Source organism: Megalobrama amblycephala, linkage group LG22 (assembly GCF_018812025.1).
Source record: "Megalobrama amblycephala isolate DHTTF-2021 linkage group LG22, ASM1881202v1, whole genome shotgun sequence".
In the NCBI taxonomy this organism is placed as follows: domain Eukaryota; kingdom Metazoa; phylum Chordata; class Actinopteri; order Cypriniformes; family Xenocyprididae; genus Megalobrama; species Megalobrama amblycephala.
In genome coordinates this window covers 5880203-5900585 of record NC_063065.1, presented here as the reverse complement: position 1 = coordinate 5900585, position 20383 = coordinate 5880203, and the positions used below count along the sequence as shown (strand labels likewise).

The 20383-nt window shown below is 39.4% G+C and overlaps 1 long non-coding RNA gene across 2 annotated transcripts; it reads right to left on the bottom strand.

The window, feature by feature from the left end:
• Positions 1 to 12356: 12356 nt before the first annotated feature.
• LOC125258168 lies at positions 12357 to 20003 on the bottom strand. 2 transcript variants are annotated; one of them, XR_007182540.1, is made up of 5 exons: positions 19420 to 20003; positions 17681 to 17766; positions 16534 to 16591; positions 13050 to 13086; positions 12357 to 12647 (listed from the first exon to the last, which is right to left on the bottom strand). It is a non-coding gene; the product is annotated as an uncharacterized LOC125258168 (long non-coding RNA). The 2 variants fall into 2 exon arrangements; XR_007182541.1 differs by lacking the exons at positions 12357 to 12647; positions 13050 to 13086 and adding an exon at positions 13128 to 13186.
• Between the last annotated feature and the right edge of the window lie 380 nt (positions 20004 to 20383).

Sequence of the window (20383 nt, the reverse complement as noted above, 5' to 3'; positions counted from 1 at the left end):
CAGGGTTATGCGAGGGGTTAACAGCGCAAAAGCGGAGCAGGGTTTATAACCTCGGGTAAAAAGCGGTGCTAACCCCGCTTCTAAATTACAAGCATGAAATGTTCCTTTACCCCGGGTTAAAAGTGGGGTTTAGAATGATGATAACCCGGGGTTAAGCAAGGGGTTGGGAGCAGGGTTTATAACCTAACGTTCCTTTACCCGGGGTTAAAAGTGAGGTATGAACCATGATAACCCAGGGTTAAGTGCAGTGTGAAAAGCTCTTGTGAAGTGAGTTAAAATTAGGGGTGTGCCCAAATACTAAATCCGTAAAGAGAGTAAGGAGAGAGTAAGGAGAGATGGCTAATAGGACAGTGGTGAATGGTTTGCATTTCCTGAGCATCACTGACAAATATCTAATCTTGCGAAATGTGTAATAAGTACTGACGCTACCTAGTATACACACAGCACGTGTGACTGCGAATCTCGAAAGTAAAAGTAAAAGCGCGCATGCATTCAAAAGCGATTTCAATACTCTGCATATTAACAGCAGCTTCCTGATGCTGGCAAATTATTTACCATATAATTACCCAACTATATAATTGCTAGAGAAAGCATATATATAGAAAGAAAGGGGCTCCGTAGTACACGTCATTTCCTTTCCGAATATGGTATTCGGCTTTGGGCACATCCCCTAGTTAAAATCATCCGTTAGTAATGACTTCTTTCCCTCCTCCTTGTTATGAAAAAGAAAGTTCAAATGGTCATTAGAAATCATTGTTGTTCTTCCCACAAGGGGAGTGTTTGTGGTGTTTTGCCATGTCTTCCCCACTGGGGGGCTGAGTGTTGGTCTGTGCACCGGCAGCTTGTGATGAATGAGCTAAAGGTGTGTTTTCATTAGGCTGTTTAATTTGGAGCACAATTAGACTTCATCCTCTTTTAGAAGACAAAGCAGATTCTAAAGTTGTTAATTAAAAGGCTGAGTTGCAGACAGTGAAGATGGATGTGAACGCAGGGAATCCTCTCCAACAACAACCCTGCACTCCAAAGTCAATTCTTCCTTGTCTAACTAGCTGCTCTCCTCTCCTCAAAAAAAAACTAGTTGGTAATCACTACCTAGTTCCGTGTTTTGTCTCCTCTGTTCTGTTTTTGTTCTTTTCATTTAGTCTCCTTTTTATCTCATCACATCTTTTATCTCATCACAATTTTTATCTCCTTTCATCTCGTCTGCTCTACTTTTGTGTTGTTGTTTTTTCATATTCTGTTCTTTCCTCTTGTCTCATTTCATTTATCTTCATTTAATTTGATATCATCTCTTCTCTTTTTGTGCTCATCTTCTCTCTTCATCTAAACTAGTTAGTAATCACTTGTCTCTAATTTTGTTTCCTCTGTTCTGATTCATTCTTCTCATTTATTCTCCTTTGTCTCAACTGCTCTCATCTCGTCTAATTTTTCTCTGATCTTCTCCTCTCTTCTGCATGTCTTTTGTCATCTCATCTCCTCACGTCTCATTTAGTTTGTCTCGTATGAGCTCTTTTTGTTCTCATTTCCTCTTCTAATCCAAAACTAGTACTATCTAGTTTCTCGTTTCATCTTGTCTCCTCTGTTCTATTTCTATCTTTCTATCTAGTTCTATCTCTTTTTAATGTCTTGTCTCATTTCAACTCATTATCTTATCTCCATTACATATGTTCTTGTCTTGTTCTGTCTCATCTTCCCTGCTTTCCTTTTTCTCATTTCTTTTTTCTACTCTTTTTATTTTCTTTCTTCTTTTCTCATTTTGTATCACCTTGTCTCGTCTCCTTTTTTTGTGCTATGTTCTCATTCCTGTCTCCTCTGCTGTTGATTTGTCTCATCCCCTCACCTTTGTTCTGCTCTTGTCTCCTCATCTTTTAATTTCTTCTCTTTTTTTCATCTCAAATACTCTTTTTTCTTTTCTCTGCTCTCTTATTCTGCTGTTGTCTTATCTCAAATCCTCTCCACTGTTCTCCTCAGGTCTCTTTTCATCTCCTATTCTTTCTTTTCATCTAATCTCATCTCACCTCCCCTGTCTTTTCTCATTTTCTCTGCTCTCTTCTTATCTACTTTAATCTCATTTCCTCTTCTGCTCAACTCTCATCTTGTCTCATCTCATCTCACCTGCTCTATCTCATCCCATCTCACCTGCTCTACACTCATCTCACCTACTCTCATCTTGTCTCATCTCATCTCACCTGCTCTACTCTCATCTCGTCCCATCTCACCTGCTCTACTCTCATCTTGTCTCATCTCATCTCACCTGCTCTACTCTCATCTTGTCTCATTTCATCTCACCTGGTCTATTCTCATCTTGTCTCATCTCATCTCACCTGCTCTCATCTCGTCCCATCTCACCTGCTCTACTCTCATCTCGTCTCATCTCATCTCACCTGCTCTACTCTCATCTCGTCTCGTCTCATCTCATCTTGCCTCATCTAATCTCACCTGCTCTACTCTCATCTCGTCCCATCTCACCTGCTCTACTCTCATCTTGTCTCATCTCATCTCACCTGCTCTATCTCATCTCATCTGCTCAACACTCATCTCATCTCACCTGCTCTATTCTCATCTTGTCTCATCTCATCTCACCTGCTCTATCTCATCTCATCTGCTCAACACTCATCTCATCATACCTGCTCTACTCTCATCTTGTCTCGTCTCATCTCATCTCACCTGCTCTGTTCTCATCTTGTCTCCTCTCATCTCACCTGCTCTATCTCGTATCATCTCACCTGCTCTATTCTCATCTCGTCTCATCTCACCTGCTCTACTCTCATCTTGTCTCGTCTCATCTCAGCTGCTCTATCTTGTCTCATCTCACCTGCTCTATTCTCATCTCGTCTCGTCTAATCTCATCTCACCTGCTCTATTCTCATTTTGTCTCATGTCATCTCACCTGCTCTACTCTCGTCCCATCTCACCTGCTCTACTCTCATCTTGTCTCATCTCATCTCACCTGCTCTCATCTCGTCCCATCTCACCTGCTCTACTCTCATCTTGTCTCATCTCATCTCACCTGCTCTCATCTCGTCCCATCTCACCTGCTCTACTCTCATCTCGTCTCATCTCATCTCACCTGCTCTACTCTCATCTTGTCTCGTCTCATCTCATCTTGCCTAATCTAATCTCACCTGCTCTACTCTCATCTCGTCCCATCTCACCTGCTCTACTCTCATCTTGTCTCATCTCATCTCACCTACTCTATTCTCATCTCGTCTCACCTGCTCTACTCTCATCTTGTCTCATCTCACCTGCTCTATTCTCATCTCGTCTCGTCTAATCTCATCTCACCTGCTCTATTCTCATCTTGTCTCATCTCATCTCACCTGCTCTACTCTCATCTTGTCTCATTTCATCTCACCTGGTCTATTCTCATCTTGTCTCATCTCATCTCACCTGCTCTATCTCATCTCATCTCAACTGCTCTACTCTCATCTTGTCTCATCTCATCTCACCTGCTCTACTCTCATCTCGTCCCATCTCACCTGCTCTACTCTCATCTTGTCTCATCTCATCTCACCTGCTCTACTCTCATCTTGTCTCATTTCATCTCACCTGCTCTATCTCATCTCATCTCACCTGCTCTACTCTCATCTCATCTCATCTCATCTCACCTGCTCTACTCTCATCTCGTCTCGTCTCATCTCATCTTGTCTCATCTCATCTCACCTGCTCTATCTCATCTCATCTGCTCAACACTCATCTCATCATACCTGCTCTACTCTCGTCTTGTCTCGTCTCATCTCATCTCACCTGCTCTGTTCTCATCTTGTCTCCTCTCATCTCACCTGCTCTATCTCGTATCATCTCACCTGCTCTATTCTCATCTCGTCTCATCTCACCTGCTCTACTCTCATCTTGTCTCGTCTCATCTCATCTCAGCTGCTCTATCTTGTCTCATCTCACCTGCTCTATTCTCATCTCGTCTCGTCTAATCTCATCTCACCTGCTCTATTCTCATTTTGTCTCATGTCATCTCACCTGCTCTACTCTCGTCCCATCTCACCTGCTCTACTCTCATCTTGTCTCATCTCATCTCACCTGCTCTCATCTCGTCCCATCTCACCTGCTCTACTCTCATCTTGTCTCATCTCATCTCACCTGCTCTCATCTCGTCCCATCTCACCTGCTCTACTCTCATCTCGTCTCATCTCATCTCACCTGCTCTACTCTCATCTCGTCTCGTCTCATCTCATCTTGCCTAATCTAATCTCACCTGCTCTACTCTCATCTCGTCCCATCTCACCTGCTCTACTCTCATCTTGTCTCATCTCATCTCACCTACTCTATTCTCATCTCGTCTCACCTGCTCTACTCTCATCTTGTCTCATCTCACCTGCTCTATTCTCATCTCGTCTCGTCTAATCTCATCTCACCTGCTCTATTCTCATCTTGTCTCATCTCATCTCACCTGCTCTACTCTCATCTTGTCTCATTTCATCTCACCTGGTCTATTCTCATCTTGTCTCATCTCATCTCACCTGCTCTATCTCATCTCATCTCACCTGCTCTACTCTCATCTTGTCTCATCTCATCTCACCTGCTCTACTCTCATCTCGTCCCATCTCACCTGCTCTACTCTCATCTTGTCTCATCTCATCTCACCTGCTCTACTCTCATCTTGTCTCATTTCATCTCACCTGCTCTATCTCATCTCATCTCACCTGCTCTACGCTCATCTCGTCCCATCTCACCTGCTCTACGCTCATCTTGTCTCATTTCATCTCACCTGGTCTATTCTCATCTTGTCTCATTTCATCTCACCTGGTCTATTCTCATCTTGTCTCATCTCATCTCACCTGCTCTACTCTCATCTTGTCCCATCTCATCTGCTCTTCTCTCATCTTGTCTCATTTCATCTCACCTGGTCTATTCTCATCTTGTCTCATCTCATCTCACCTGCTCTACTCTCATCTCGCCTCATCTCATCTCATCTCATCTCATCTTAACTGCTCTACTCTTATCTCATCCCATCTCACCTGCTTTACTCTAATCTTGTCTCGTCTCATCTCATCTCACCTGCTCTACTCTCATCTCGTCCCATCTCACCTGCTCTACTCTCATCTTGTCTCATCTCATCTCACCTGCTTTACTGTCATCTCGTCTCGTCTCATCTCATCTACACTCATCTTGTCTAACCTCACCTGCTCTACTCTCAACTTGTCTCATCTCATTTGTTATCTCACCTGCTCTTGTCTCATCTCATCTCAGCTACTTTTCATGTCCACTGTAACCTCCACACCCAAAGCTGCGTATAACATGGTATATATTAATGATGACCCCGGGTTGGGCTCAGCTCAGCCCTGTGTAAATTGCTCTGCTCCTGTGGGACATTTAACTAAATTAGTTTGCAAATAACTACAGCTGCCTATAAAAAAGCAACTCTGAAGTGCACAAAAAGGAAACACAGCTTTCAAAGCAGCACATATCTTATCCGCCGTGACACAGGATGTTTTTTACAAACCATAACAAGATACCGTAAGGCCATCAAAACCAAGAAAGCGTGTTTTGACGGACACGGCACATCCCATTTGTGTCCATTTTACAGTCTCTATAAACCTTGGCGACAAGGGAAGTGAGAAACAATACAACGTCTCTGCGCTCGGAAGCATCCGTGTGAAAAAGGCACCTGCCGCGGCGGCGCAGAGAGTGAATCTTCCGGAGGAAATGGTTTATGAAGTACTAAATCTCGATGTGGAGATGGATGGAGTGTTTCTAGCCCTTGTCCCTGCATGCTGATAGGACGGACCTGTCCCTTCAGGTTAACTCTGAGATAAAATGAAGTCTTAGGTGAAAGATGACACATTTAAGAGGGGGAACGTCGGTAGGAAGGGAAAGAGGAATTACCCATAATTCTTTGTGAATGTATTTAGAGAAATATCTTTTACAGAAGTAACAATATGAATTTTTGATGATGGATACCGAGTCAAGTCGATGCTAATAGCTCAAAAGCTCGACTGAAAGAGTGAGGTGAAAGAACAGTAGATGTGTAGACACGTTGCAGTCGGGGAGGGGAGCGTGTCTCGGTTTGATTTACGATGCTGTCGTTCGATATCCTCTCAGGTACCTGTTGTCTTGCTTTCATAAAGCCACCAACACAAACGCATTCACTCTTTAGCCTTCCAGCTCCATTCATCAGCGCAGAAGGTCCCCGTTCGGCTCTTTTCATCTCAGACGCACACGCTCGGGTCCTTCGCAAACGCACCGCTCTTCTTTACACGGCCAAATCAAAGCGGTCAGAGATCTGCCCGTGTGATAACCTCCAGCCTCTTTGTGCTCTAAGGTTAGTCCCGCTATGTATCCGGCTGCCACGTGCAGTCACCGCAAGCAGATATCTCACTCGGAGCTGAATGGACCCGGGGTTTCTAAAGAGTCACTGATACATCCCAGTGATAATGGGGTCTACTATGTGTCGGTGGCCTTTAGCTGAGAGAGATGGAGAGATAGACGACACTGGTCTCCATTTCTCTTTTCTCAGGACTGTACAAAGAGCAGAGCTTTGGGCCTGAGCACTTTTAGCAGTCTGGTATTAGAAACACATAATGGAATGCTGTGGTGGATGTGGGCCATGATGTCGCTTCCTGTCTCTCTGAGTCCACAGTGATTTCAGACATCGAAAGACGTCCGTATAATGAATTATGCTATAGACTGAATTTAAAAAAGTGTGTTAAATGTATTACCAAAGCACTCATTATTTACTATGGATCCAATCTGATTTTGTCCTATAGTAAAGAAACAAGCATTGACAACAAACTAGACATCTCTGAGGAAAATATAAGTGATATAAAACTCGACTGCCAGGTCGCTGCAATGTGATTGCTAAGGTTTATAGATAGATAGATGAACATTAATATTTCAGTTTAACACAACGGAAAACAAAGTATGTTGATCTATGAGCATGTCCTACTTGCAGAGTAAGACATGCTAAATGATATGTACATTGAAACACTTTGCAAGGATTTTATGATGCTTTAATACCGACTTTTTGTCCCCAGAATTGATCCAAGCTTGTCCTGGTGGGTGAACAGCTCCTCTAGGTGGATGAGCCGAACTGCCCAATCTCTCCTGGCACTTTGTGATTTATGACCTTTTTGGTGACAAATCGCCTCAGTTACACAGCATCGGAATAGCAGCGCGTAGAGTCGGCCTACCTTAAATCAATGGCCCATTGTTCCTCCTCCGTGGACTCTCTGCGGCTGCCGAACAGGGACAAAGCCACCCAGATCTGCTGGAGAACAACAGCGCTTTTAGAGAGCTCAGAAAATGGTGAACTTCACATGTACGTACACTGTTGTGACAAAATAACTTTGACCCTAAATTGAAAATGAGACATGCTCATTTTTCACCATGATTCATTCAACTATTCTTGATGATTTGACAAGTCTTCAGTATGAAAATATGAAAGTTTAGAAATTAATAGTATTATTTAAAGGGTCTATAAATCTGTCCCATTAACCAGTAGGGGGCATCTGTAATGCAACCAACCACAGTTTGCTTCCTGTATGTAACATTTAAGGGCAGGTCCATCTAAAATTGATGACACCACAACAACAAACCAGCATGCAGAAAAGTGAAAATACAATAAATACATAAAAAAAAACATATGTAGGTCATGAAAGGGATAGTTAAGTTGGCTTGAAAAAGCCAACTTACTGTTATGCTATTTTCTTCTGAGACTAAAATTTCCAACTCTAACTCCTCCTAGAGCTTTAACTCTACATACTCCAAACTCGGGTGAGATCTTCAGACTGTTCTGACTTAGTGTGCTATATCTTTTCTAACTGATCGGACTTACGGTTTTCCTAAAAAAGACTGTTAAAGCTCGGAAAAATCCCATTGACTTTCATTGACGGAATGTTCAAATGAGCCAAGACTGTTCAAACTCCAACTGTCAAAATTTAAATTTAAACTACGGAAGCCCATTAGACTCAAAAACGTAATTAGACTCAAGTGCCATTCTATGTACTATTTCTAATCCATTGAAACTCATTCAAACTCATAAACTCATTTAATCTATCTATCTATCAAACTAAATCTATCTATCAAACTAAATCTAGCAACACCCTATCAACCACCCCGAGTACCCTAGCAACCGCATAGCAACACCTTAGCGACCACCCCGAGTACCCTAGCAACAGCATAGCAACACCATAGCGACCACCCCGAGTACCCTAGCAACCACATAGCAACATCTTAGCAACCACTCAGAGTACCCTAGCAACTGCATAGCAACATCTTAGCAACCACACAGAGCACCCTAGTACTCTATCAAAATTACTAAACTAAAACTGAAACTTTCAAACTGAAAACGTTTAAAACTGCTTTAAACTTTCTGGACCGGCTTTTTCGACAAACTTTTTTATCTAGTTAATTCTGTCATCATTTAGGGTGAATTCAGGTAAATTGGGATATTTTGTCCCAGTCATCTCAATGGCAAAATGTGTCCCAATTTACCTAAATTCACCCCTTACTCTCAAGTCATTGCAAAATTGTATGACTTTGTTTGTGTGGAACAAATTATGAAGAATGTTGGTAACTAAACAGTTTCAGGTCCCATTGACTTCCATTGTGTGGTCAAAAAATATAATGGAAGTCAATGGGAAACTTTAGTTCAGTTCCACAGAAGAAAAAAAGTCATACAGGTTTGGAACAACATGAGGGTGGACTTTCCCTTTAAGGTCTGTCCATCCGATTGTCTCAAGATTCAGACTCATGAAAAATGTGCCATGATAACATCACATCAGTCATCACGACTGACCTTACAATAAACTCTGATGACTAACTTTGTTTTCCTGCTCCTAAAGGTCATGGTTTCCTCAAACTATGTCCAGATGGATGCACTGAGAGCTATTCTATGTTGTTTTTTATCATGTGTCCATGTCACATACAATATTTCTCTCAGGCCACTGATTCTGCCTTTTTATTTGTACAATGCTGTATGTTGATGTTGCATATTTTTCTCTTGGTAATAGTGGAGAAATCTAAAGTACAATTTGATTGTTTGAAGATGCCCATCTGTCTGTTTTCATGTGACAAAACGTGTGGAGAAAGTAATGAGAGGCGACAAGCTACAGTGGCCATCCACCAACTAAAGGTCACGTCCGGTGGGCTATTGAGTTATTGATAATGAATAATTGATGGTTTATTGTTACTAGTATTCCACCTTCCACATGAACCACAATGTCTGGAGGTTTCCCATCTGAATCTGAGCTCACATTATGAAAGAAGGATTAAAAAAAAAAATGTTACCTTTTCTAGAGAAAATATGTTTTCCTGTGTAAAATCAGCCATGATCCTGCAGTGTTGTGGGTGGAGCCAGGGCATTGTTATGTGGCTGCTGTGGGTGGAGCCAGGGCGGTTCTATGTGGTTGCTGTGGGTGGAGCCAGGGCGGTTCTATGTGGTTGCTGTGGGTGAAGCCAGGGTGGCTCTATGTGGTTGCTGTAGGTGGAGCCAGGGTGGCTCTATGTGGTTGCTGTGGGCGGAGCCAGGGCGGTTCTATGTGGTTGCTGTGGGTGAAGCCAGGGTGGCTCTATGTGGTTGCTGTAGGTGGAGCCAGGGTGGCTCTATGTGGTTGCTGTGGGCGGAGCCAGGGCGGTTCTATGCAGTTGCTGTAGGTGGAGCCAGGGTGGCTCTATGTGGTTGCTGTGGGCAGAGCCAGGGCGGTTCTATGTGGTTGCTGTGGATGGAGAAAAAGGTGGTTCTATGTGGTTGCTGTGGGTGGAACTAGGGCGGTTCTATGTGGTTGCTGTGGGCGGAACCAGGGCGGTTCTATGTGGTTGCTGTGGGCGGAGCCAAGGTGGCTCTATGTGGTTGCTGTGGGCAAAGCCAGGGAAGTTCTATGCAGTTGCTGTAGGTGGAGCCAGGGTGGCTCTATGTGGTTGCTGTGGGCGGAGCCAGGGCGGTTCTATGTGGCTGCAGTGGGTGGAGCCAGTGCGGTTCTATGTGGCTGCAGCGGGTGGAGCCAGGGCGGTTCTATGCGGTTGCTGTGGGTGGAGCCAGGGCGGTTCTATGCGGTTGTTGTGGGTGGAGCCAGGGCAGTTCTATGCGGTTGCTGTGGGTGGTTCTATGCGGCTGCTGTGGGTGGAGCCAGGGCAGTTTTATGAGGTTGCTGCGGGTGGAGCCAGGGCGGTTCTATATGGTTTATTGTATAATTATATTTGTAATGTATGCCTGTGATTGCATATATTATAAATTGCTCATATACATATATATATTATATAAATATAATATAATGCAAAAAGCATCTTACTGACCCCAAACTTAGTAACCACCGCACCGCTAATTGATCTAATTGGTTGGCCTGAAGTTGAATGTCTTAAATTTAAGAGTCTGTTTTTAAAGATTCCCTGAACCGAGTGTCTATTCTGATCAGTGGTTACAGCCATTCAGCTGACAGTGTGAAGCACTAATGGCAGGCCTGAGAACTATCTTTTATGTCTTAATAAACCTCTCTCTCTCTTTCTCCTGCCACCAATGAGAGACGATGCTTTTTCTCCTTCTGAGCAAGGGGGCTGCCCGCAGAGGATCAGCTTCCTGTCAGTGGGTCTGTCTCTTAATGAGTGGGACTTCACATAACCTTCAAACTGGGCCGTGGAGCCACCCAATGCCTGACAGCTTGGCCCATCTCCCCTTGCACCAATAAATGTCAAGCGTTGATCTCTCTCTCCATCTCTCCCATCGCTTTGCTCGGTCTTAACGGGGGTCCCATAAATCTAACTGGCCCTTTTCTCCCAGGTCTGAGTCGGGGCCTGAAAAATGACAGTTCCGAGGCACTCATTTTTATTCTTTATTTCATCTCCTCCTGTCTATCCTCCCGACCTGTATTTAAAGCACCGATACAACGTCCATGCCGCTGTTTGCCTATAGGGCTCGGGGTGTGAAGAGAGTGACTTCATAACTCACCTTAGATTAACAGAGAGAACGACCGCGGGAGAGAGAGGGAGAAGTAAAGAAATTGAATAGGTTATGGGGTTATTTGAAGGGCACAGCAGTGGCTTTGTCATTCTCAATCTGATCTTTGGCATCAATTTCTTATTACAGAATACATCACTACAATCAGGAGCAGAGGGTCTGTTTGTGGTCGAGGGTTTTTACGAAGCACTGTAAAGGACTGTAGTCTGTTCCATTTCTCTTCATTACAGACCAGGGGTGAGTTCCATGCAAAAGTGAGCATCAGTGTATCCCAGGGCAGAGCACTTAAAAGTGTGTACTATAAAGGGTGCAGGACCTGTATGTGTGGCTTATACTCTATGTCTGTGGTTTGTACACATACATGACTCAAACCATGTTAAATTATAAAGTTGCTTTACATGACAGCAGAACTCATGTTCATAGCTGTTAAAGGATTAGTTCACTTCAGAATTAAAATTTCCTGATAATTTACTCACCCCCATGTCATCCAAGATGTTCATGTCTTTCTTTCTTCAGTCGAAAAGAAATTAAGGTTTTTAAGGAAAACATTTCAGGATTTTCTCCATATAGTGGACTTCAACAGGGACCAACAGGTTAAAGGTCCAAACTGCAGTTTTAGTGCAGCTTCAAAGGGCTCTACATGATCCCAGCCGAGGAATAAGGGTCTTATCTAGCGAAATGATTAGTCATTTTCTAAAAAAAAAAAAAAAAATTATACACTTTTTATCCACAAATGCTCATTTTGCACTGCTCTGCGATGCGCCACGCATTCAGTAATCATGTTAGAAAGGTCACGCATGACGTAGGCAGAAGTACCGCTGTAGGGCATTTGACTTAGTCTTTGCACGGTACTTCTGCCGCCGTCATGCATGACCTTTCCAACGTGATTACGTAATGCGTGGTTGCATTGCAGTGCAAGATGAGCATTTGTGGTTAAAAAGTATATAATTTTTATTTATTTTTTTTTTAGAAAAAGGCTGATCGTTTCGCTAGACAACCCTTAGATAACCCTTATAGATTTAAAATTGTATTATTGTATAATTAATATAAATTGACAGTAAAGACTTTTACATTGTTACAAAAAAAAAATCTATTTCAAATAAATGCTGTTCTTTTGAACTTTATATTCATCAAATAATCTTAAAAAAATCCTTCAGAATGAATGGAGCATACTGATGCTCATATTTGAATGGAATTTTGGCCATGAACGAATTGCATTGCTCAGTGTTCTTTCTTTGGAATTATCCTAGGAATTTACTTCCTGTAGTGTCATTCAAGGGCAAACAGGCATGTTTGGAATTCACTCTAGGTTAAAAGCAAGTGGTATCGATTACTTAAAAAAAAGAAAAAAGTCACAAGCAAAAAAACTCAAATATAAACACATATGTAACAATAACCACTGCATGACCTGCAGAGAAAGAGAGATAAAATTGAGAAGCAGTCAGTAAAATCACTCACTCACAATTATCTTTAATTAATAATCAGGTAAGTTTCATGTAAAGCACATTTAAAAACAACCTGGAGTGTTATCAACCTACAGCAAAATGACATGTCCTAAACATTTGGTGGTCGTAATGGTTATTTTTCATTAAATTAAATGGCACAGTGAAGGTCCTGTCCACCCGCACAATTAGATGCTCACTTCAGACTTGTTTACTGCGTTATACTGAAAACACATTTATCAGTAATTGGCTGCTGTTCTTTGTTGGTGGAGGCCAGGTTATAGATTTATCCCATAGCTCTGCAAACAGTAAAGTAATTAGGGTGAGCGCTCTTTAGGACCTGAGTTGTGTTGAACAGATTCAGCTCAAGTATGTTTAAAGCTGACTCAACTGTTGGAATGTGGTCTAGTGGCTTTGCATTCTCTTTAGTGACACGAGTTTTTGTAAGTACATACATAGTAATACACCGCTGATAATACAAATGCCCAGGAGAAACCTGGTTTTGGCAGATGTATTTTCTGTATTTCTGTATAAATATTATATTTAAAGTTTTATTTTTTTAATATTGCACATATTATTGCATATTTTACAAGAAAACATGTAAAATGCTCTCCTCTATAGAAAACATTAAAAAAATGTCTCAAACTGTGCTTAAAGGGTTAGTTCACCCAAAAGTGAAAATAATGTCATTTATTACTCACCCTCATGTTGTTCCACACCCGCAAGGCCTTCGTTCATCTTCGGAACACAAATTAAGATATTTTTGATTAAATCCGGTGGCTCGGTGAGGCCTCCATTCACAGCAATGACATTTCCTCTCTCAAGATCTATAAAGGTACTAAAGACATATTTAAAACAGTTCAAGTGAGTTCAGTGGTTCTACCTTAAATTTTGAGAAAAAAGTTGAGATAAAATGTTGAGAATAAACTCGTTAAATTACGAGAAAAAACTCATTAAATTTCGAGAAAAAAAATCGAGATAAAATGTTGAGAATAAAGTCATTAAATTACGAGAAAAAAGTCGTTAAATTATGAGAACAAATTTGTTAAATTATGAGAAAAATGTCGTTAAATTTCGAGAAAAAAGTCGAGACAAAATGTTGAGAATAAAGTCATTAAATTATGAGAAAAAAGTCGTTAAATTACGAGAACAAATTCGTTAAATTACGAGAACAAATTCGTTAAATTATGAGAAAAATGTTACATTTCGAGAAAAAAGTCGAGATAAAATGTTGAGAATAAAGTCATTAAATTATGAGAAAAAAGTCGTTAAATTACGAGAACAAATTCGTTAAATTATGAGAAAAATGTTACATTTCGAGAAAAAAGTCGAGATAAAATGTTGAGAATAAAGTCATTAAATTATGAGAAAAAAGTCGTTAAATTACGAGAACAAATTCGTTAAATTATGAGAAAAATGTTACATTTCGAGAAAAAAGTCAAGATAAAATGTTGAATAAAGTCATTAAATTATGAGAAAAAAGTCGTTAAATTACAAGAACAAATTCGTTAAATTACGAGAACAAATTCGTTAAATTATGAGAAAAATGTCGTTAAATTTCGAGAAAAAAGTTGAGATAAAATGTTGAGAATAAAGTCGTTAAATTATGAGAAAAAAGTCGTTAAATTATGAGAAAAATGTTACATTTCGAGAAAAAAGTCGAGATAAAATGTTGAGAATAAAGTCATTAAATTATGAGAAAAAAGTCGTTAAATTACGAGAACAAATTCGTTAAATTATGAGAAAAATGTCGTTAAATTTCGAGAAAAAAGTTGAGATAAAATGTTGAGAATAAAGTCCTTAAATTATGAGAAAAAAGTCGTTAAATTACAAGAACAAATTCGTTAAATTACGAGAACAAATTCGTTAAATTATGAGAAAAATGTCGTTAAATTTAGAGAAAAAAGTTGAGATAAAATGTTGAGAATAAAGTCCTTAAATTATGAGAAAAAGTCGTTAAATTACGAGAACAAATTCGTTAAATTACGAGAACAAATTCGTTAAATTATGAGAAAAATGTTAAAGTTCGAGAAAAAAGTTGAGATAAAATGTTGAGAATAAAGTCATTAAATTATGAGAAAAACGTCATTAAATTACGAGAACAAAATCATTAAATTATGAGAAAAATGTCATTAAATTACGAGAACAAATTCGTTAAATTACGAATTTGTTCTCATAATTTAACGACTTTGTTCTCATAATTTAATGAGTTTATTCTCAACATTTTATCTCGACTTTCTCGAAATTTAACGACATTTTTCTCATAATTTAACGAATTTGTTCTCGTAATTTAATGACTTTTTTCTCGTAATTTAATGACTTTATTCTCAACATTTTATCTCGACTTTTTCTTGAAATTTAGCGAGTTTTTTCTCGATATTGAACAACTTTAATCTCGAGATGGTTTTATTTTTTTATTATTGCTTGGCCCTAATCCTCTTCCGTAGTACCAAACACAAATGCGATGCTTAAATGAAACAAGTGAACTCCATTAACCCTCCTGAGCTTTGAATGAGCAAACTCTGAGCAATAAAACATTCCTCTGCTTATCATTTTTTCCCACTGCTCTCATCACAACAATCAACAGCTCACTTTAACTCATCCACACTCTTAACACCACCGGACCTCTCAAACAGACGACATTTTTGAGTGCTATGGTTTCATCTCCATGGCGATTATCACGGCCATTACTACAATCCCGATATCGTCCTTGATCTCTGTCTCTCCTCGCCGTCATTAAGCTCGAGCGTGTTCAGAACACAGCATAACAAATGAGTCTCATCACTTGCCCTCTTTGCTCAACCAATTCTACCAAATAGTGTTTTTTTAAACGCCCTCCGCAAGGGAATTGCAATTATTTGTCATTTTAATTCATCTGGTCAGACACTGGGAAAAGAAAAGGGACAGGAGCTTGTGTTCGACATCGTGAGCGCTAATGATTCATGGTTCTGTCTCGGGGCCCGAATTAATATTTGAATGTAATTATTACTTCCTCTGCCATTAATGCACGGGCCAAATGAAATCATGTGAGTGAGGATTTCATTAATGCACTGAGAATCTAAAAGGAAAATAATATCACAGCAAACCACCCTTGCAAATGAGTGACTGGATGCTTTAAATAGACAATCTGTTGAGCATTCTAATGGAGGCTGATCTGTGCAGAACCTTATAAAGAGATGAGAAGGCAAAGCAGACATTTTCCTCATGCATCACTCGCAGTATGAAACAGTAAGGAGATTTAAACCAGTTTACTTGGTCTTATTGAAATATATAAATTACAACATAAACTGTTCTGTTTAAAGGGTTAGTTCACCCAAAAATGAAAATTCTGTCATTTATTACTCACTCGCATGTCGTTCCACACCCGTAAGACCTTCATTAATCTTCGGAACACAGATTAAGATATTTTAGTTGAAATCCGATGGTTCAGTGAGGCCTGCATAGGGAGCAATGACAATTTCCTTTCTCAAGATCCAGTAATGAACTAAAGACATTTAAATCAGTTCATGTGAGTTCAGTGGTTCAATATTAATATTATAAAGCAACGAGAATATTTTTGGTGCGCTAAAAAAACAAAATAACAACTTATATAGTGATGGCCAATTTCAAAACAATACTTCAGGAAGCTTCGGAGCGTTATGAATCAGCGTGTCGAATCAGTTGTTGGGAGCGCCAAAGTCACGTGATTTCAGCCGTTTGGCAGTATGACACGCGATCCGAATCATGATTTGATACGCTGATTCATAACGCTCCGAAGCTTCATGAAGCAGTGTTTTGAAATCAGCCATCACTATATAAGTTGTTATTTTCTTTTTTTGGCGCACCAAAAATATTCTCGTCGATTTATAATATTAATATTGAACCACTGTACTCACATGAACTGTTTTAAATATGTTTTTAGTACCTTTATGGATCTTGAGAGAGGAAATGTCATTGCTGGCTATGCAGGCCTCACAGAGCCAACGGATTTCAACAAAAATATCTTAATTTGTATTCTGAAGATTAACAAAGGTCTTATGGGTGTGGAACGACATGAGGTTGAGTAATAAATGACAAAATTTTCATTTTTGGATGAACTAACCCTTAAAGAAGTGGCCTAGTAACTAGTGCACATGCTCTGACACATATTTAGCTTTGGATACTTGGTGAAACAAGTTTTAACCTGGCTTTTCCTAATTTTGTTACCTTATATTCTTCACACTACTCTCCAAATTCTCCAGCCCGACATTATGGAAGCCCATTTCTGTCAAAAATATGAAAATGAAAATAATGCTTTGGTATGAGATAATGTAAAATTGTCAAAATTATGATAAAAAGTTAACATTATGACAAAAAATAAATAAATTCTGAACCATTTCTGCCAAATAAGACCACAAATCATGCTTTGGTAAATCATAATTATGACATAAAAAGTCGAAATTATAAGTCATAATTATGAGATAAAGTAAAATTCTGACATACTAAGTCAGAATTATGACAAAAAGTTCGATTGACTTTTGTCGCAACTGACTTTAGTACTCAGTACCTCATCATTTAAATTTTTTTTCATTATTATAGCATCAAATTTCAACTTTTTGTCTAGAATATGACTTAGTATCTCAAAATTTTCACTTTTATCTCATAACTATGACTTTTTATGTCATAATTATAATTTACCGAAGCATGTGTTGTTTTCTTATATGACGAAAATGGGTTTCCATTATATATCTATATAATGAAAAATAAATAAACAAATACAAACTGCACAATAAAATAAAATAATATAGTATACAATAAAAAATAATTGTAGCAATATCACAAGAACTATGGTGAATGGTCAAAATAACGTTTTAAGTTGAGAGGACCTTGGGTGCAACAGATTAATAGTCTCTATTCAGAGTTCGCACATCCCTATCAGAGAACACGTTGGATTTTCTCCTGTGAGAAGGGGACAAGATCAGTGATGACAGGCCTAGTGAGGGGGAAGAGATGTCAGAGAGGTACTGGTGACAGGCCTAATGCTGTCAGGTAGCGCTCTCTCCCTATGTGCCCTCTGGATATGCATGCCGCTCCATGAGGCTAGTAGAATTTAATCTGTGCTGATAGTATAATGACATCTGCAGGTCTGTTTGTGCAGGAGAGATGTTTAGATGATGATATTATAAAGTGTGAGTAGCCGAAGGCCAAATTGGAGGGCAAAAGTGGTGTGGTAAAGAAGTGATATACGTCACATGAAAGAACCTGTCCAGCACCAATAACAAAACTTCTAGGTGTGCCTCAGCTGCAACTTCAATGTCTTGGAGTCCTACATGTGTAACAGGTCATAACTAGTCAGCTGGAAAGATTCACTCACTTCAGTCTGTTACTCTCACCACGGGGATGCCACGAGGTTCAGTGCTTGGACCCCTGCCACAAGCCGCATTGTCACAAAGGCACTGACTGGGAACATAGAAGTAAATTTAATATTATACACATAATATGAATGAATGTTTTTAATAAACAGCAGTGTTAGGCAAACTAGTCAAAAAATGTACCTCTGATATTTTTTTAACAAATATTATATGGTTCTGTGCTTGCATGTACTGTACTTTGTATTTGAACTGCAGTTCAAATGATTCAGACTGAATTACGAAACGTCTTCAAGTAGCTAATGCTAACAGAAAGTGTTCAGATATATCTTTGATATTCTCAAAACATTAAAGGGTTAATTCACCCAAAAATGAAAATAATGTCATTTATTACTCACCCTCGTGTCATTCCACACCCGCAAGACCTTCATTAATCTTCGGAACACAAATTAAGATATTTTTGATTAAATCCGATGGCTCAGTGAGGCCTCCATAGACAGCAATGGTACTTCCTCTCTCAAGATCCATAAAGATACTAAAAACATATTTAAATCACTTCATGTGAGTTCAGTGGTTCTACCTTAATATTATAAAGCGATGAGAATATTTTTTGTGCGACAAAAAAACTAAATAACGACTTTTTAACAATATGTAGTGACGGCCGATTTCAAAACACTGCTTCATGAAGCTTCATACCTTTACGATTCGAATCAGTGAATCGGAGCGCCAAAGTCACGTGATTTCAGCAGTTTGGCAGTTTGATACGCGCTCCGAATCACTAATTCGACTCAAAAGATTCATAAAGAATGAATCATGAAGCAGTGTTATGAAATCGGCCATCACTATATTGTTAAAAAGTCGTTTTTTTTGTTTGTTTGTTTTTTTGGCGCACAAAAAGTATTCTCGTCGCTTTATAATAATTAATATTGAACCACTGTACTCACATGAACTGATTTAAGTATGTTTTTAGTACCTTTATGGATCTTGAGAGAGGGAGTACCATTGCTGTCAATGCAGGCCTCGCTGAGCCATCGGATTTAATCAAAAATATCTTAATTTGTGTTCCGAAGATGAGTGAAGGTCTTACAGGTGTAGAACGACATGAGGGTGAGTAATAAATGACATTATTTTCATTTTTGGGTGAACCCTCTAACACAAAGGCTACAACTTTTTCTCTGAAATGTTAATTTGACATTTTTTAAATGTTATTACTTGTTTCAGATTAATATAACACTCAAATGCAACGTTCCCAAAATGTTTGCAAAATGATAAAATGGAATCTTACCTTAACGACTGCATAATTAAGGGGGGGAAATACGTTTTTTAAACTTTTTTTTAGACTTTTTTGGACGTTCAGATATCATTGAGTTCATAACTTAATAAGAACATTATAGCGACATTATAGCTGCATGGCTAACACAAATTAATTCTTTCCAGGCAACAGAAAATATTCACATGCGCGATTTTAACTTAGTTGTCAGAGGAAAATCTAACGTTGTAGCCCTACCGTGGTATTTAATCAGAAAAATATCTCACTGAAATCCTCGATTTAATAACTAGTGATACTATTGACACCCTCTGTAAATAAGTAAACAATCTGACAGCAGACAGAAAGGTGAGCATGTCACAAGGTGTATTTAAGGAGACGACCTGTTTGTCCTTGAGAACCTGCACCACTCAACGTGATTTATTGTGCGATATTGTTGTGCTTTTCAATATTGTTCAAAAGCAAGGCACTGATTACCTCTCTGAGTTCCTCTGTGGTCTCCTGTCAGCCCTTCGCTCACCACCCCTGCGGGCTAAGGCCTCTTTAATTGGTTTTGAAAGGATTGTGCACCCTTTCATCAATGATATGTTGAGGGCTGGACTGGTTAAATTCAACTAACTCTGTTCTGAGAGAGATTCAAAACGCTGAAATTGCAGTACGAAAAGAGAAACAGACAGCAACCAGAAATGACGGAGAAAACATTAATTAGGCTAAATAAACTTGAGCTTCAATGAAACGTTAATTTGAGCTAAAAGCGCATCACAAAATCTGCTATTATCCCTATTTTTATATCACTTGTTTACAGGCATAGCTTTGTCTACTCCTCCCGGCACAGATCAACAGATTCTGCAATTTTATAAAAGGCTTGAGTGGGTTCCAGTATGACATTATTTAATACTGTGTCTCTCAGTCTACAGTAATGGTTCAGTAAATGTGAAAAATCTCTGCAATATTCTGGGCTGTAATGGAATACCTTTCTTCTTTCTGCTACTTAAACTTCTCACACCTGAGACGGACCATTTCAGTCATTCACTCAAGAGACTGTCCAATTTCTTCCATGAACTCTCATCACTGCCGCACTGGTAGTTTAACTTCATATTTTAGCTTTGGTCACCCCCAATACTGAATATTTGAGTTACATAGGCTATTTGACCTCCAGTAGCCTATGTATGAGGGATGTCACAACATTTTTATTACTAATAAAAAGGAATGATCAAAAATTATAGAGAATAAAAATTCTGGTTTTAAAAAGGGAAATATAAAATAATAAATGTAAACATTTTTTTAAATTATATTTATGCTTTATAAAACTAAGAAGCTACTAAACACGCACTAGCAAACAGTTCCCTCTACTGGTGACAGAACGCTATTGCAGCAGAGTGAGAGCGACGCCATCAGCCAGAAGGACTCCGGTGATGAGTGCAAGACATCCATGATGGAT